The sequence below is a fragment of the Cololabis saira genome, chromosome 24 (genome assembly GCF_033807715.1).
Source record: "Cololabis saira isolate AMF1-May2022 chromosome 24, fColSai1.1, whole genome shotgun sequence".
In the NCBI taxonomy this organism is placed as follows: Eukaryota; Metazoa; Chordata; class Actinopteri; order Beloniformes; family Belonidae; genus Cololabis; species Cololabis saira.
Window position 1 is genome coordinate 10,466,632 of NC_084610.1, and position 19,281 is coordinate 10,485,912.

The window sequence follows — 19,281 nt, forward strand, 5'->3', positions numbered from 1 at the left end:
ACGCCAAACAGAGCATGCAGGTCAAATGGGGAAATACACTATCCTCCCCCTTTTGTGTGGGTAATGGCGTTCGACAGGGAGGGCTTCTCCCTGCCCTGTTTAATCTGTATATGGATGACCTCTCGCTACAGCTGGGAGGATGTAGAACCGGCTGTATGATAGGTTTTAACTTGATCAACCATTTTATGTATGCTGATGATCTGGCCATTGTTTCTCCCAGTAGTGCAAGGTTCCAAAAACTGCTAAACAATTGCTCTGATTATGGGGTTGAATTTGATGTAAAATACAATGCCAAGAAGAGTGTTGTGTTGATATGCAGGACTAAGGAGGACAAGCAACTAAACTTTCCCCTCTTTTATTTGTCAAGTTATTTCTGTATGTAACTCTACTAAATACTTGGGCCACATTATTAATGATGAGCTGGTAGATGATGCTGACATGTGCAGGCAACGGCGGATGCTGTATGCTCAAGCCAACATGCTTGTCAGGAGGTTTCACTACTGCTCTTCTGAGGTTAAGGTCAATCTGTTTAGAGCATACTGCACCCCTGTATATACAGCCCCCTTATGGGTGAAATACAGTAAAGACTATTAAGACAACCCCCAGGTTGTCTTAATAGTAAGTAACCCTACTGAAAATATCAGGTTATGAGAGTAACATTTTCATAAATCCATGTTCTCGTAACAACAATCTTACAAAATTCTCACTTTTCCGGGTATATACAAGTTTCTATATGATGTATCTCAAGAACCGTAATGGATACAGACATGTACTTGGTACCAAAATGTCCACAATACCTAAGTTTATATTCAACTTCAATATATTTATTGGGCTTAAAACCAAGGCATTTTGAGTTATAAAGGAAAGAACACATTTTTGGGCGGACATCTTGGATTTTGGGGCCGCCATCTTGGAATTTTGAGTGGCACGCGCCTGTTCCCTAAAGAGTAGACCTTGGAGAGTATCTGTGCCAAATTTCATGCTTCTATACCAAAGTGAAGTATCGTTTCACTAATCTGCTTTACTATCAAGCCTTGCTGAGAATGCACATGTATAAGTTCAAGGGTCGCTTACATGCATCACAGAATGGTATTTTAATAGCACTGACCAACCCTCGCTACAGCTCGGTTCGCTACCAATCGCACATGTGGAAACATTGGTATGCATGCCTTTTATAGTTTTTATTGCTTTTATTTATTTTAAGGGTGTTTTTATTTGTTAGCTTGATGTGTATTTATATTATCATGTATGTTTTCCTTTACCCTCTTTCCCTGCTGACTACGGTCGATAATAATAAAGAATAAACGACATGAATACTCCATCCACATACAGGTCACTTATTTTATGTATCCCTCTTACATGCCATTGATTCCAATAAACAGATTTCTTTCCAATACGTATGGCTGGGTTGTGCCATAAAGAGGCATTAAGGTTTTCTTAAGTGCGATATACCAGACATCTTGTGAATGTCTCTCCAGCCTATTTAAGAATAGGACAGCACTGGGTTTCAAAAATATCTATGTCCATAAGTTGTTGAAGTTTCCTGGCACTTTGAATGAAAACAAACAGTTGCAGGTCATTGTACGGCCTGTGATGTAATCAATCACTAACTGATTAAATTAACATATGAATCAAGAGTCATCATAGTCCTCTAATGATTATTTGCATGTCATAATATCTGCCTTTTGTTTTTATTCTCCCAAAGCTGTTCCATGTTTCAGTCATCGGGATTACATCTTTATGCTCTCCTTCTCGGGGCCCAGGACCGTCCACAGCCAATCTGAGAGCTGAACATGATACTGCGGTGACTAATGACAGAAATTTGCAAGAATGAGTGCATGTTTATAGAGTGTGTGTAATTGAATCTGGTCTAATGGGCAGCCTCCCGCAGGACCAAGCCAAAACCAGCAGGTGCGAGGAACAGAAAAACAGATATGTTTATCTCATTAGAACCTGATGGCTGAGTGACTCTGAAAGCACAGAGGAAGTAATTAATGACACAATAATAAAACAAGATTTTGTTGAACACTTGTCCAGTAAAGTATAAGTTCTTCTTTTCTCTCCTGCTCCACTGGGTAGTTATGAGATCACAGTTTTTCTCGTCCACGGCTGTCATCAGTGAGGACTTTTTCTAGTATTTTGAAGTGACACGGCAGTGGTCCAAAACAAACCAAGTCTACTTCTGTCCTGGTTTAAAGTCTGAGGGCTGCAGGCTTATGTTTTCACTACCACACCATGAGACACACATGTCAGCCCCAACAAAAGCAGGAAAAGTGCTTTTGTCTTCTATGTTTGCCAGCTTCTCATTTCATCACCTTGTCACAAAGAATGCAAATAACCCGTTAAGTCCCGTCCCACCACGGGTCACGATTCACATGAGACAAATGGACTGTCTAAGTTTGTAAGCGGTGCTTTGTTGATTGATAGCAGATATCCCGAGTCTGGGGGGTAATTTTGCTCATGAAAAACATCTTATGAACATGTCAACAAGGTTGCACATTTGATTTTTCTTGGAAGATGACTTTTGGAGCTTGAGTAAGCTGGTGCAACACGTGAGCTGAAAGGTTTTCAGAGAGGTTATGTCAAGCTCCCGTGCCAAGACCTGAAGATGGCTCGACTGGGGAACCCAGCTGACAAGCTGCTACCATTTGCACAGCTGTCCTCAGGTTAGCCCTGGCTAGCTGCCACCAACCAGGGAGGATTACTTTCAAATGTTTAGCCACACTTCACTCAAGAACCCTTTCAAAATAAAAAAAGAATGATTTAGTGAAAGGTTTTGCAGTTTCTGCCTTGATGACAGTCTGGATGTAGCAAAGGTAGACTAAATCCACAGCCCAGACACATTAAAAGCTCTTCATTCATTGAAACGTTGACTCAACGCCTGCCTGCAAACTGCCTGCTGTCCCGTCTCAACACTGAGCCTGACATTGACATTTGAACTTTACTGTTTGGTTGAGGCTGGGAGGACGGCGTGATTACGGCGTTATCGGTTTCTCTTCAAAGCAGAGGCTGTTTGTTACGAGATGGTTGTCTTTAACAGCAGAAAGCTGCTGTCCTGTCTGGCAGTTTAAAGAGAAAATCCACCAAAAACATCAACAAAAAGATCAACACACTTCCACTAGAACGGGGGTCGGCAACCCGGGGCTCTAGAGCTCTTTAGCGCCGCCCTAGTGGCTCCCTGGAGCTTTTTCAAAAAATGTTGACCTTTTTTTTCCTTTTTTTTCTCTCTTTTTTTTCCTTTTTTTCTTCTTTTTTTCCTTTTTTTCTTCTTTTTCTTTTTTTCTCCTTTTTTTCCTTTCCTTTTTAATCTCAACATTTTGACTATTTTCACAAAATTCTGACTTTTTTCTCGAAATTTTGACTTTTTTCTCAACATTTTGACTTTTTTCTCAATATTGTATCTCAACATTAATCTTGACATTTTGACTTTTTTCTCGACATTTCGACTTTTTTCTCGAAGTGCAGAATGAAAAAAAAATCTCCCCCCAGTTGTAACTAATATAGACACATCCAGCATGTGTTGTCTTCATTCTAAGGCTTAAGAGACTTTTCATTTTTTGCGGCTCCAGACATATGTGTTTTTTGTGTTTTTAGTCCAATATGGCTCTAAAACATTTTGGGTTGCCGACCCCTGGTCTAGATGTAAATGTTGGGGATGAACTTCCATGAGGTCTAGATGTAAATGTTGGGGATGAACTTCCATGTGTCTCTATAGATGTAAATCTCGACATTTCTACTTTTTTCTCGAAATTTTGACTTTTCTCAACATTTCAACTTTTTTCTCGACATTTCGACTTTTTTTCTCAAAATTTTGCCTTTTTTCTCGACATTTTGACTTTTTTCTCAACATTTCAATTTTTTTCTCAACATTTCGACTTTTTTCACAAAATTTTGACTTTTTTCTCAACATTTCGACTTTTTTCTCGAAGTGCAGAATGAAAAAAAAATCTCCTCCCAGTTCTAACTAATATAGACACATCCAGCATGTGTTTCCTTCATTCTAAGGCTTATACAAGGCTTTTAATTTTTTGCGGCTCCAGACATATTTGTTTTTTGTGTTTTTGGTCCAATATTGCTCTTTCAACACTTTGGGTTGCCGACCCCTGCACTAGAAGGAGAAAACGTTCATCTTTGTTCTTTCCTGGTAGACATAATCAATCACAATGTTTTAACTCTATTCATGAGTTTGCATGTGAATCTGACACCAAGTAGGTGAGGAATATCGATCTTCGTCTGCACATCTCCAGAGCCGCCCACGCTGTGTAGACGCAGCATTAATCTTGTGGCCCATATGTGTAAGAAGTTTGTCCCGGTGCTGTAAGTGCAGCAGCTTCAGGATGACCTCACTCCCTGTGCATGCCTTTGAAACACCCAGCTCAAAGCTGCCGTTAAAACACCATGGGGATGTGGAAAACTGTGAGCTGCCGGGTTTTTTAAGGTTTCACTTTATTTCCTAACACACACTTAAATACCCACCGGCTGAAAGGCCAACAGACAACAGAACTGCCTTCACTTTGCTGGGATGAACACAAGCACGGACGCGTGTACACATTATTTTTGCACCGCAGCTACTTCTTTAAGACTTCTTGGGGCATAAAGAAAAACAATACTGTGGAAAAAAAAGACATTCAAATAGATATGAACATCTTTATGAAACAAGAAAAAAGGAAAACGTTTTACCCCCAAAAAAGTCATAGCAAGATGGATATTATCATTAAAAAGTTTCATAAGTAGTAAAACTAAAACTGTTGAATTAAAGTTTAACTTTTATGTGTTAATGGATCACTTTTCAACTACTAAATTAAAGTTTTATGAGTCTTTTAGTCCCATTTTCGTATAAAAATGACAAATTGGAGAATTTAAAGGAAATGATAAAAGCAGAACAGTGAAGGTCAAAATCATTGAATGACGTGACAAAGGCCCGAGGCCTATTAGATTAATGTTAAAAGACTTAAAACACTCAAGGATGTCCTTGGTGTCACAGCAAGAAACTGCTTCTGTTGTAGGGCTGCCAGAGTGAATCACCTGTCCAGTGACACTTTTGACACTCGATGGGTCTGGGAATCAATCAGGCAACCTTTCGGTTTCAGGACTTACTACTCTACGGCTACAGGACGATTTATTTTCTTTCATACTGTTAGAAAAACGATGGTTGTGTCCAAAATCACTCCTTTCTCAAAACTCTAAAAGATTTTTTATAATCATTGATATATTAATATCAATTAATACATCCTTCTTATTGCATACATTCATCAATCTTGCTCACAACAGCTAAAATAAACCTCTATTTCTCTCTGCTATTGAAAGCCCCATTTACACAGTGAGTTTACTCTGCCTCAGAAGTCTTTATTGATATAACTTAATTATTATTCTAATTTATTGCATGGAGGTAAACCAGCTCTTTCCCCTCTATTCCACCTATGAAGGAAGTAACAAATGTGTAACAGGGTAAAAGGAGTCCAGTGTGAATTGGCACCATGCAGGAAGGTGCAACAGGGGAAGAGGACATGAGTCCGTCATTGTGACGGTGAGAGATAGCCTTTGGGCCTGAGCAGGCCTGAACAGTACCATCAGATGGACCCAATAGAAAAAAACATCCAGATGTTTGATCACAATGGAGGGAGAGACTTCTTCACTGCACTCCTCCCTTTGTGCTCAGTAACCTGGAGAAGCTTCCTCCAGCTGAAACCAGAGTTGTAAAAAAAAATCAGGGGGGGATGGTGGATTTTATCATATGGGGACAGATAATTTGTGCTGATTACAAATAATATAATATATTACAAATAATAGCACTGACCAAAACACCTGCAGAAATACTGCAGGAATGGCATAGCAGCAGTTAAATGCAGCCTTCTGTACGCTTTAAATATCCACTGGGCTTACATCAAATACATCAAAACACAACAATAAAAACTGTTTTCTGAACTTATCAATATGATTCTGTCCTTCACAGGATAAGAAAAATGGATCACTGCAAAAAACTCAAAATCTTAACAAGAATATTTGTCTTATTTCTAGTTAAAATGTCTAATTTTAGTAAAAAAAATCTCATTACACTTAAAACAAGACTCATCACTGGAAAAAACAACAATTTTCACCTGTTTCAAGTAGATTTTCACTTGAAATAAGTAAAAAAGTCTGCCAGTGGAACAAGATTTTTTTGCTTGTTGTAAGAAGATAAATCTTGTCCCACTGGCAGATTTTCCTACTTATTTCAAGTGAAAATTTACCTGAAACAGGTGAAAATTGTCACATTTTTCTGGTGATGTCGAAATAGCAGTAATACCACATTTATTGATGAAATGATATAAGGGATGGAAAGGGGGGGATGGCAGTTTTACAGGGGGGATGATTTTGACCGTTTTTATTTAAGGGGGGATGCCATCCCCCCTCATCCCCCCTCAACTCCAGCAGCCTTCGTAGCCCCCCAAGTACCCGCAGCGATGCGTTTTATTCAACACTGACTGAAAAAAAGCCTCCATTGACCAGAACATTAGCAATCTGCTGCTTATTGTGGTCCATGACGGAAAAGGACCATTTGTGAAAGCAAACCTCCGGGAGGGAATATCTCATCTCATGAATGTGCAGCTTTAGAGAGGAAGCAGAATGACGAAGAGGTCACCTGTGGAGTGTGTAGTACATGTGTGTCTATCAGACTTGTAGTTCTTGAGACCGGTTTTGGTTTCAAGATCGGTCTTGGTCTTGTTTGAATAAATATATGGCACCATTGGCCTCTGAATAATATTTGCATATCGTTGTGATTGATTAAGAATTAGGTCTATGCCATTTCAATGATGCTGATATACAGTATAATTTGGCTACTATAAATGTAAATAATGCAATTTTAAGTAGATAATTGTGTGTATATATCTTCAATATTTAAAATTCACGTTTCATCTTGTTAGGACCGGCTCGCAGGCCACAACAAATGAGGGAGATGCACGGAATTTAAGATTAACAAATTGAAGTTTATTAAAGGAAAATGCAAAAATAAGTACAATGGGGTGTGGAGAATCAGCATCAGTGTTGTATGGAGGTGCATGGCTGCAATGACAAATATGAGGTGCATGTTGTCAGTGTTAAAACAAGGGAAGGCAACACAACAAATAGAAGGTGGTGATGGCAGAGGCGGCAGCCACCCTGGCATTTGGGCAGGGAGCCTTAGGTAATGTGGGAGCACTGGCCAGGTGCTCCAGATTACTCATCAGGTTTGGTTCCGCCCATCTAAGGACCTGCAGGACAAACACACACAAATATACAACACAAACCATAGCAGGCCCTGGGGCCGTCACACATCTACAAATTAAGTCCAATTTAAATCAGTAACATTTACTATTCATTAGACTTTTCTGAGGTGGAGGGGGGTGTTGGAGCTGGTTATTCTGTTAGATAACTTTGGGACTAGTTTGTATTCGTGTCAATCCTTAAAAGCACTGGAGTCAATCCTCCAATAGTAGAAATAGCGGTAGTGCAGTCGCCACACATATTTGATCTCAGCTGATTGATGAAAACATTTATAGTGAGTTCAACATCATCATCCACTTACTCTGTGTTATTGAGCTGCAGTTGAATACAAGCTCATATGGAAACTAAGCAGCTGAACCAGGATGGAGCTGATGTTCTACAACTCACACAAGATGATGAAATAACTGTTTTTGGTCTCTGTCTTGAGCTGAACTAGTCTTGGTCTTGACTTGGTCTTGATGCTCTCTGGTCTTGGTAGTGTCTTGGTCTCGGTTAAGGCGGTCTTGACTACAAGTCTAGTGTCTAAATATCTGAAAAATGGACTAAAAAAAGTTTTTTGAAACTTCATCCTACACCCTTTCAAACAGGAAATATTTATCTAGATTTGTCTCTTTAATTTGCTTTGTTTTGCTTATGATTTTTTCTTTTTTTGTTTTTTCGGTATATAAATTTTATGTATTCTGATTATTTTTTTGTTTTTGTTTTAACCTGTTTGAATAAATAATTAAATGAAAAAAAAATACTAAGAAGGAAATATAAAGTATTTCTACCAAAAATGTTAGTAGAAAAAAGAAACCCAACCCATCACTCAATTTCCAAATTTGCACTGAAGAAATACCTTAGTATCGATATCTCTAATGAAAACTGAATTCTTCCCAGGCCCTCTGCATAAGGAATACTCCCCCACCCCCCTGGACCGCATTTGATATATGAACGATAACAGGGGGGAAGTGGAATACAAACCATGTGCTTTGGCTACGTGCTCTCTCCAGGTACTTGTGAGGTCACAGGTCACTGCACAGACTAATAGGAGACAGACAGGCTCTGTCATTCATCCTGTCAGTGGTACAATCTAAACCACACAGCTGTATCTGCATGACTGAGCCATAAAAACGACAACAAGACGCCAAAAAAAACTCATGAAATGAACTGAAATTAACAAATCACTGTTGGGATGCCATTAAAGATGTTTAAATAGTCAGCTAGGAAGTGGTACCAGCAAGACTGTGGGCTCCTGGGATACATTTTCCATGTACGTATGTCAATGCCGCCTTATTCTCCATTTTTCTAGTCAAAACACCACAATACCCCCGAGTGTCGTCTTCATGACCTCTGATGTTCCGCATCAGAGGTCATGACTGGGATGCCTGAATGAAAACTGGATGTTGACTTTTAAAATACTTGAAAACAGGTAACACTTTCTGTAGATTTAGTACATGGAGCCGTGGAGGGATCCAAACCCTTGGCTCAAAGTTAAAAACAACTTAGGGAGCTAAGCTAAGCTCTGCTTCTCTCCCCTAAGTTGTAAATAATTCAAAGCTAACAGCTTCCTGTCTTCTATTTTTCACTACAACGATCCTGCGAAAGCCTCACCTGCCCCACCGCAGGCTCAGAGTTTTCCTGAGGTTTCTCTCTGACATCCAAAGGACATTCCCTGGCAGTGAGAAGCTGGTTCATCCAGGGCAAAATTATACCCAGCGGTTTGTTGTGTTAATAGATTTTGTAGCCCGGTTTCACAGCGTGCAAACTGTGTGGTCCGTCATCTCAGCCCTTCTATAAGGTGTGGGCTATGGCGTTATTTGTTAACCTTTCTAACTCCTTCATGCTCATGTTTCATCAAAGAATGTACTGTAGCGGTCTCCTTGTATAATTGTACATGAAATAAGGAGTTTCAGCCACTGTTATTACTGCTGATGAGAGAGATTCCCATTATGACATTGACAGAAATTACCTTTACATTTACTGCCGTTAAATAGTCCCGAAATACTTCTTCTTCTGATACAGTATGTAAAAATACCTTCACAGGGACATGTTTTACCGTGTTTTCTGTCAAACGTGACCTGCCATGATAGTCGCATGAAATGTGGCTAAATGAGGTTAACTTAAATAAACTGAAACTCAGGTTTACATCATCCTGTCAGCCTGAAGACTGATGGTCTGACACAGGGACAGAACACCCATGAAGTACAGTCAGTGCAGTTAACAAGCGCCACGCCAGGTCCCTTGGGGACCCCCCAGGAACTAGCCAATCAGAAGGAAGTAAGCCCTTTCTGAGGGAAGAACTAAAGAGACAGGTCATACGCAGATGTTGAACTGAGCATCTATTTAAGGAGTTTGAGGAAAGCCGTGAAGGATAAGGACGAGGACTGCAAAATCCTCACAGAGGATAACATCACTGAGACTCCCAGAGGCTGGGAAAGAAAACACCGGCGGGTTTTTAATCATAGTAGTTGTTCTGTGGGTGGTAATCTTCACAACACAGCCAGTAAGCCAGTCTACGACTGCATTACCAACCTGGTCACTGATATTGGGGGCACATGCTACTCAGTTATCGTAATGGCCCCCCACCACAGGAACAACCTGCTGAAAACATTAGTGACTTGTTGCTAAATGTAGACTACAAAGTAGGGAAAGGGACTTTCTTTATTGCGTAGAGCTGTAATGCTTTGTGAAAGCACACGATAAGGGATTTATAGATGTGTTTCCACTAGCAGGACTTCTTGGTATGTAGAGGTCTGGCAGAAGGGTTGTCTTTTAATCAATTGCTATCACCACCAATTGCTAGCACCAACTCTCTCCTGGGCTAGAGGAAAAAACCGCTTACATAAGTGGAGGGGGCGGAGTTATTAGGACCAATGGCAATAGCAAGACTGCGAGACGGCGACATTTTCATTTTCATTTTCAAATTAATCTGGATGCAGCAAAGCAGCAGTGGACTGAGGAGGAGACAACCTGTCTTTTATGGCCCTGTACCTACTCAGCGCCCTTCTACCCGCCACGCCCCCGTCTTGCGCTTCTCCACTACGGACCGAGACAGGTAGAGGCTGGCCAAGTAGGTACTTTTTCTGTAGCTATTCTGCAGAGGTCCTGAGCGTGCTGAGTTGGCCCTGTATCTAACGTCATCACAATACACGCCACTGATTGGTCGGGGGCCGTCAGACGTTTGAATCAGGAAGCGGAAGTCGGCGCGAGAATGACTCGCAGCGATTTTATTATACAGCGCAAACGTCTGTTTCATGATCCAACTCAGAGGTGCAGATGTTCATAAACATGGTGGCTGACGAGAGAATTAAAAAGGGTTGTAGACGGGCGATAAGGAACAACCAGATCCACCAGGCGCTCTGTTTTCTTCTCAGCCGCTCGCGGCTCCAGCTAATTTCTCATCTGCGCCGACACAAACAAAGGTGTTGCACAATCGAGTACGTCACAACAGTTTCACCCCAACCTGCCCACTTCTCACCTGGGTGTCCAAAAACAAACGAGGACAAAGCGGGTGGAGGCGGTACGAGGCGTCCCGAGTCGGGGCACTGAGTAGGTACTAGTGGATAAGCGCCATTAGCGATACGGTCCACGGAGGTGCTAGGTGGACCAAGTCCGTAGCAGAGCTAATACGTTGCTGTTGCTTGAACTTTTGGGCCAACGCAAACGCAGCGACGTAACTGATGTTTACAGTGACGTAATGACGTGGCTCCACTTAGCACCCGAGTTATGGAAAAGCAAACCGGTTCTCAGCTGGTTCGTAAGTTGAACGAGTTGGGAACCGGCACCAACACTGGCCCCGAACCAGCCCTGGAACCGGTTTGGTGGAAAAGGGCTAACAGTGACTGTAATGGAGGGAAACGCACCTGTTGTGCCTTCTTAAGTTCCCTGTGAATGCACAGCTGGAGAGTGAAGAGTGGATCAGCAGTACGCCTTCATGATACAAATACCTCTGTGAAAGTGGTTAAAAATACACACACAAGCTGTTTTCTGGTTGCATTGCTCTGACACGTGCTTACATCATCTTAAGTATTTTACAGCCAAGGCAGTGTGATGTAGCTTCGGACACTGATATTTATGATTTAAATTACTAGTATCTGAGGACTTGTAGGATTTCTGAGGGGATGACTCTCCAGGTTTAACTGTTGGAGGTGGGATACGGCCCACCCTAGTAAATACAATGCATAAAAGTGGGAATGGTGTCGTGTAAAAATTTAAAGATTCCCGTGTCTGTGCCAGCAACCATGACAAACCTATTTAAATAAAAGGTTTCCAGTTTGGCCTGTTGTGTCACAGTTTAACGTGAGTGTGTGATAGTTTGACAGGGGTAGGGGCGTGCGGAAGTACCAGGAGGAGCAATTAGACTTTTATAAGAGGAACTGATTTTCCAGTTGCTACATTATTATCGACCTTCGGAGGAAAAGAGACACAGACAGATTAGGAGAAGGACGAGTGTGGTTTTACACACAATGTGCACACAGGAAGATCCCCCTTATGTGTTAATGCTCCCCGTAAATGATCTGAATAAGCAGCTTGTTTAGTCTAGATTGGCCTCCAAGCGGCTGCCAAACCTTTCCATAGTGAAAGCTCGTAAACGACAGGATTAACTAGGTAGCTGGTAAACATGTACACTTTTCATGTCTCTTGGGTTGAGAAGATGCAGAGTTCCTGCAAATAGTTTTCTTTCTAGCTTGTCCAGGGTGTTTCCCCTGCTATTAGGCTACTATGTACCGTGTTACTACGGCCAAAACCCAGAATATCAACATTTAAGAAACTGGATGAATGAGCTAAAGTATATTTAAAGTATACATGTATTAAAATAAAAACATTGAGTTGAAAAGTGAGCTGGGAGGACCCAAATACCAGAGATCATAAAGTAATGTAAAGTCCTTTATTTCTACAAAAAGTGCTACCCAGACAGGAATCTGAAAAATTGGTACAATAAACCTCTAAAGTCCAAAAGGTGACCTACACAATTGCAAACTAGTAACCAGATGGGAATGAAAGACAAACTGACCAGCAGGGAGGAAAGGAAAGACAACATAAGATATAGAGCTCCGGACCGTGAAGTCAGAATTCCCAGCGTGCACCACTCTAGAATGTAAACGTAAAGCTGAGGCGGGCGAGAACGAAGTTTCTGCCCCGGTAAACGGTAGAAACGATGCCTGACAGCTCTCGTGCACCAGGATGCCAGAATATTAGAAAAAGGGGAACAGATGGAGCTTTTCATCGGATTCCTAAAGATCCAGAGAGGTGAGATAAACTAATTTATGCCATAAAACACACGAAGAAGACAGCTGACACACGAGGGAAGCTCTCAGCGACTCCAGCTGTGCAGATGCAGAGAGCTCCAAGCACAAGAAAATACATAAATAGATAAATGAATAAGGCACCTGCATGATAACTATTTATCGTTTACGTATGAAATGAATGCATGAGGTGGTGCCTTAAAACTTTCATTCACACAGTAAACAAAGTTATCCTGTGAAAATCCACAGTGACATTTGATTCTAATGAACATGGCTATTCGTTAGCTTAGCTTACACTGACTGTGTTGGTGTTGTGTCTTTATTTAGCACCTTTGTTAATTAAATTACTAAAGTCCCACTTACCCTTCCAAGACTGATAAAATAATCCAAAACTGACTGTTTTTAGGAGAATTCCCAGAGGAGGACGAAGGAAAGTTGATCGGGTCCTCGTACATGTCGGGATATTGGAGGTCTGGCTGCTCCAGTGCAGTTTTGATGCTTTTAAAAATTCCTCCCGGAGCTTTGTAAGGGTCACTTTTCTTTATCTTTTGGGTTTAAATGCGCGGAAAACTCAGACGCTCTGAAGTTCATTATTACACCGCCACTTTTTATTTACTTGTACGAGTGGCTCCCTTCCTGCCAAAATGGCGCTGTAAACAACACAGGTCACGTGGGGTCCGGAGCGCCGTACGCTCGCTGGGGCTGATGTCATGTGCAACGATCAGGACAGATCAAATCAAACTGTGACTAAACGCAAGGACACAAACTTTCAAAATAAAACAGGTCACAAACACAAGAGGAAGTCGAAGTAAAAAAAACAGGAAATGAAACTCAAAACCTCCCAAAAAACCAACTCAAAGGTGAAACAAAAAATTCTTAATAGCAAAACATTTACAAAAATTCCCCTCATAAATAACAGTAGTCCTCTGTTGCCTTTCAAATACATTTCCCGATTTATATTAAGTGCTAAATAAGGAGTTGTAACTTTATTGGTCAAAAGTAACCTGTGCTTCACAAAAACACCTGTTTTATAAATGAAAGTAAGTCATTTGAGGATAATGTTTACTCCATAGTCCCTTAAGTCATAACACACACGGGTTCACTTTATTTGTTGTGAATGTTGTTTAAACAAAGACTACAAATAATACTTATAAATGATTAATTGTCTCTTTCCTGCTGTTCCTCACATGTTCTATGAAATATTTAACTGCAAGTATCGCATGAGCCACGTTCAAACAACCTCTTGTTTTTCTTTTCTCTCTTTCCAGAATTGAACGCTGATCTGAGGCCGGCGGACGGGCGAACACTCGTATCTGTGTGTGTCATCAGTGGGAGACATCTGCTGAACACACAGAAAAGCGGCCGGAGGAGCAAGGTTCACTGTGCTACAGCTGGAGGAGAACATTTTCCTCCCGTCCGCCGCCGATCCAAGCCTTCCTGTGGGCCTGTGTTTTCACGATTATGATATTAAGCAGCGTTCATAAACATACCTCCCAAAAGTGTTTTCCCTCCTGTGGCTGAAACGGCTTTCATCTTTCCTTCATCTGCTCTATTGCTTTCTTTTAACCTTTCTCAAATACATCAACAGTGTTGTTTTACTTCGTCAGCCCCCAACTAGCCTTTTATTTATTTAATTCCTTGCATTGAGTCACTCTCCTATGGCATCACACTTCTACTTCTGTACTTCGGCTTGGTCCCTAAGCACACATCAGACATATTTCTTTTAAATGGTACGCTCTTTGAACTGCTGTGGCTGCAAAGCAAACCGGAACTGAGGTAGAAAAAAGCAGCCCCAAACCATGATGCTCCCTCCGCCATGCTTTACAGTTGTGATAAAAGTTGGTGCTACTGAACTCTTATTTTGAAATGTCTGCAAAAAGTTCATGTCTCATCCAGTCATTTATCTTTCTCTCAAGGCAGAACTTTGACAGGTAAACGACGGCGTTCAGGCAACGGCATTCCCTTCGCATCGAGTTAACGAGAAGCATAAATCAAACTTTATTCAGTAATCTAATGTTTGACACATTAAGACTTGAATTAATGAATTATTGAATCTGAAAATGGATAAATGAACTAAAATAAACTAATGTAGGTCATCATTAAAAATTGCTGAATTTAAAAAAAAATGGTAAAATGAAGGCATCTTGTTTCACAAAATATCTGCAGATTTGTTTTGATTAAAATCATGCAGACTTCTCGGCAGGGAAGAATAGAAACAAGAAGGTTGAAAACAATGCGTCATGCCAAGTGCACCGCCTTTTACCCAACCAGTCTAACAGAGAGATGCAAATAGTTTCTAAATTAAAGCCATATTGGGAGCCGCTGGTCCAAAGAAAGACAATTTTTTTTTTTACGTCTAAATAAAATTGAATAAAAAGTCAACAGACGACTTCTAAGTTCAGGTCCAGACTACCTGAGAATAAAAAGTGAGTGTGAGAGATAGAAATGAGGATGGTAAGACTGTTATTTCCTCTCCGGAGCGAAAATATGCACCAGACCTCCACCTTAAAGCCACACTGGACAAAGATTAACCCTAGATGGTGACTTCAAGTCTTTGTTTTTAACCATACATCAGATATTTTGATGGATGTACGAAGTTTCTATCGTTACTTGCGTCTTGTATAGCTGCTACTGCTGTGACCTCAGATTACATCAGCACGCAGACTGCAAATGCTAGACGTTCTTTTGTTTTCCTTCAGATGTCGTTCTGCCGTGACCCCGGTAACTGTGCTCGCCGCGCTTCTCCCACTCATGACTCGGAATTCAGCTGTTTTTCACAAAATGCGCCGTTTCACGGCAGCCCAGAGTCGGAGCGGACCACCGCGGGGCTGCGAACCGAGGCCAAGGCCAGACCCCGCGCTGCCAGATGTGGGGCTGAGTAACCGGGGCCTGTGGCCGGCTGCACCAGCTGACCCTGCACATGTGTGTGTAGGAACCTGTAGCGGCGTGAACACACGAGGCATCTGCTGATTAATGTGTTCATTAAGGGCCAAGTGCACAGTATGACACTGAAACTCCTGGCAGACGGGAGAAAGCTTTCAGCACATATGGACGATCGTGAAGCACACATGCGTGTCTGTATAGACGCGGCGCGCTGTATGTCTCGCGGTTCCCTCTTGGACAGCCAGACCGTGTTATTGCAGCTGCACCCAGCCCTCCTCCTCCTCCTCCTCCTCCTCCTCCTCCTCCTCCTCCTCCTCCCCTGACTCACACTTCAGGTGCTTTCCAGCCTCAGTTCTCCATCTTTACTTCCCTCTTCTCCTCTTCCTCTTACCTACTTTATTTAGTTTTCTCAGACTGTCTGGTCTTATTTTACCACATTCTTTACATTCAAGAGTCCCGGAGAATGACTGATAATTCCACTTGACCAGCCAGACTTCTGTCTCCCTCATTAACCCCCTGCATCTGTGTTTGTCGCCGTGACAACGGTCAAACTGAGTGGGCTTACCTACTTCCTGCCTATTGAGCCAAGCAGTAATTTGAGGGTGTTTTGTAGGTATGACCCTGAGTGTATGGGTGGGTGGATGTGCATGCGCAGCCTAACGTATGTTTTCTGTGAGTACTCCACAATTTTGAACCGAATAATACATCCCTTCCTGTTGGAACGCCTTTTATTTTTGCAATTAGCCTTAGCGCTCGCAGCTCGCACAAAACAACCTTTGGTGAAGTTCTGTTTTGGAAAACATCTATTTCGAGCTTCGGTGTCACTTCTTAACATTACGCCTTTATGTAACCCCCTAATTACACTGGAATGCTGACAGAGAGCATGCCTTTGAGTCAAGAGCCCAAATGTTTCCTGAACAGGGGCCAAACATCTACCTGGAAGCCTTTAAACACAAGATTAAACCCTGGATAAAGTTGAGGATTAAGACGTGGCCTTGTATAGTCAAGAATGTGAACATAAAAGCGTTAAAATGCCCTTTGTATCTCACTTTTACTTTGATGCTATCTGAAAATTTTATTTTTAACTTCTTTTAGTTTTATGTAGACATTTTTTCCTGTAAATGAGGCACAAACTCTGCGAGCAATTAGACAGTTATTACTGGACAATTTAATCAAAAATTTAAAAAAACTTGCAGAAACTTTATTCTAGTTAACGTTAAAGTGAAATAACCATAAAGATTTATGCCAATTAAACCAGAAGAATCCAGCCTTCAGGATGGAAACATTTAACATTAATTGGTTGATAAATGGGCATTTGGGATTTTTTTTTAAAAAAAGGGAATGTTGCAAACCAGCATTAATTGATTAAAACTTATCTGTACATTCTCCACAACCACTAACGATCCAGCGTGAAACAAATGGAGATGAAATGTGCTCAAACGTCTACTTTGGTTTACTTGAACCGTCTTGTCTTCTTGTCCTTTTTTTAAATATGTGTAGTCCACTCAGTAATTTTGTTCATATTTCGGATCTCACCCATCAGTTTAGACAAAATGCTGCAGAGCAGATAGAGATTTCGCTTTTAAGCTGCAGTAATGCAGCAAAGCGACTGAAGAGGGGAAGAAACAGAAGCAGGTGAAGGCTTGTTGCTGAATTCCATCTGTTATTCAGAAAAGGATGCATTATAGTTCCTCTAAAACTCTGGATCCAGTTTTCTGCTGGATGTCATTTTCAGAGAAGAGGAAGTCACTGAAAAACTTCCAAAAGTGCACATTCTTTCCAGTCGTTCACATTCCTGCAACGTCTCTGACCTCTAAACTTGCACAAAAGCACGCGGGATGGAATTTGTCACTTTCAAAGTTGGCTAAAACGCATCCAAACTCGGATGAAATAAAACGGTCGGACCCGTCTGTATGCACGCTTTCATGCAGTGCACGTTCGGGTTCATTGCATTTCTGCTTTAGCACATAATTTCCATCTGTGAAAACACATTTTTAACACGTAAACACCTTTTCCTGGGAGTTTTCACTTCGACAGAGGGAAATAACTGAAAACAAGCCAGTGATGCCAGAACTATGCGGATTCTACAAAGAAAAACACTCGCTTGAAACAAACTTTGCAGGCAAGATTTGTATTGGAACTGGGTAAAATTGTCTCACTCCATTATCATTTTCTTTTTTCACTGCACAAGTTCTGAAGACTAAACATGAGTTTTAAATGACTTGATACGATGATAGTTTCAAGCTTACTCTGAGTTTATGCTGGAGCAGGTAGAGTCAGCCTCCCGGGCTCTTTTTACAAACCTCAGGCTGTTTTTTCAGGCTTCAGTGGGACCATGGAAGACCTTGACCTGGTGTCTAGTGGTGTAGCTGACCTGCTGGTGACCAGCACTGGTGGTGAGGAGCGGCGGGGAGGGCCTGATTCACCCCGCCTGCCTGGGTGTAACACAGCTGGGGAGGAAGTCGGAGGAGGGTGGGTGGGTTGTAATTTTGCATAAAAGCATCTGAAAATCCCATTTTCAGGAGCTGGGAACCGTACAAGGGAACGCTGATACGTCCTTAAATACACCAAATTGTTTTTAAAGGTTTATTTTAACTGTGCTGCTGTACCCAACAGCACGGAAATATCAAAAATACGTTTTTAGATTGGACCCCGCTTTTAGGATGGTGAACGCGGACTTAATGTGCGTTGGGTAATATAAACGCAAGACGTGTTATTTGTCACCTTGTGCCAAAGTCGTAGCAACTTATGGCGACTACATTATGCTGATGGTAAATGTCGCTGTTTTAATGAGCAATGCTTAAGATTGTAGGTTTAAAGATGCCAAAATAATAAGAAACAAGAAATATGTGCAGTCATGTCACAAAAGTGCTGAGACAAAATGTATTTGGCTGCACGGATATCCACAATTAGCGTGCTAAATATCTAACTTTGGTCCATCCAGTCTTGTAATACCAGTTTCTACCATGGCCTCAGTACAACATGATGACATGAAGACATCGGACGGTTTGTGGGCGAGCTTGAGCCCACCGCCAACCATTTAACTTCTGCATTGAGTCTCGTGCAGAACTACGTTTTGTTGCAGTTCCTCGACTGGCCATTAGAGGCTGGCTGCAAAAGCGAGTTCAACTCGTGTTGAAATGACCAACTTTAGAGCAGAAAAAAACATGTTAACAGCCTTGTTCAAGAAACCGCTTTGGGGGGGGGGTTATCATGCTAGAAGAGTTATACCAAGCAATACATTTCTTTCTAATGTGATTTATTGACAGTCTGCTCAGACAATGGCTAGCTGTTATTCCTGTCAAGGTTTGACATTCCCCCCAGCTTTCAGTTTCTGTTTTGCCCGCCTGTGTCCCATCTGCCCTGATTGTGTCTGCACCTGTGTCTCGTCATGTCTCGTTATCCCCTGTGTATATCTGGTCTTGTCATTCCCTTGTTCCCTGTCAGACCGTACTGTTTGTTCCCCATGTTTCCTGCCACGGTTTGCCTTCCCAAGCTTTTTGATCCTTGTTGGTTTTTATCCTGCCATGCAGCGCTTTTAGTTTGGTCTTTTTGTTAATAAACCCTTTTTTGCCGACTCCTGCCTCCCGCCTCCTGCTCTCCTGCGTTTGGGTCCACACCTTACCCCCAGACATGACAATGTGTAACGTCACAGTGTCCATCGATTCAACATATATTAAACGATATATCCTGCTGTAAATGTCTAACGGCAGCTCTGCAGATATTTCGGTGTGGTTCGGCTGAAGGAACTGGGTAGCAAAGCTAACTTTGATTGACATGCGGTGGGCGTGTTTCCACTGAATCTCTGAAGCAACGTGGCTGCACCCCACATGAAGAAAAATGGGCTTCAAAACCACTCTTCAGAAACCAATGGGTCACGTGACATAAGGCTTTGTTCTTTGTTTTATACAGTATATGACTGGAA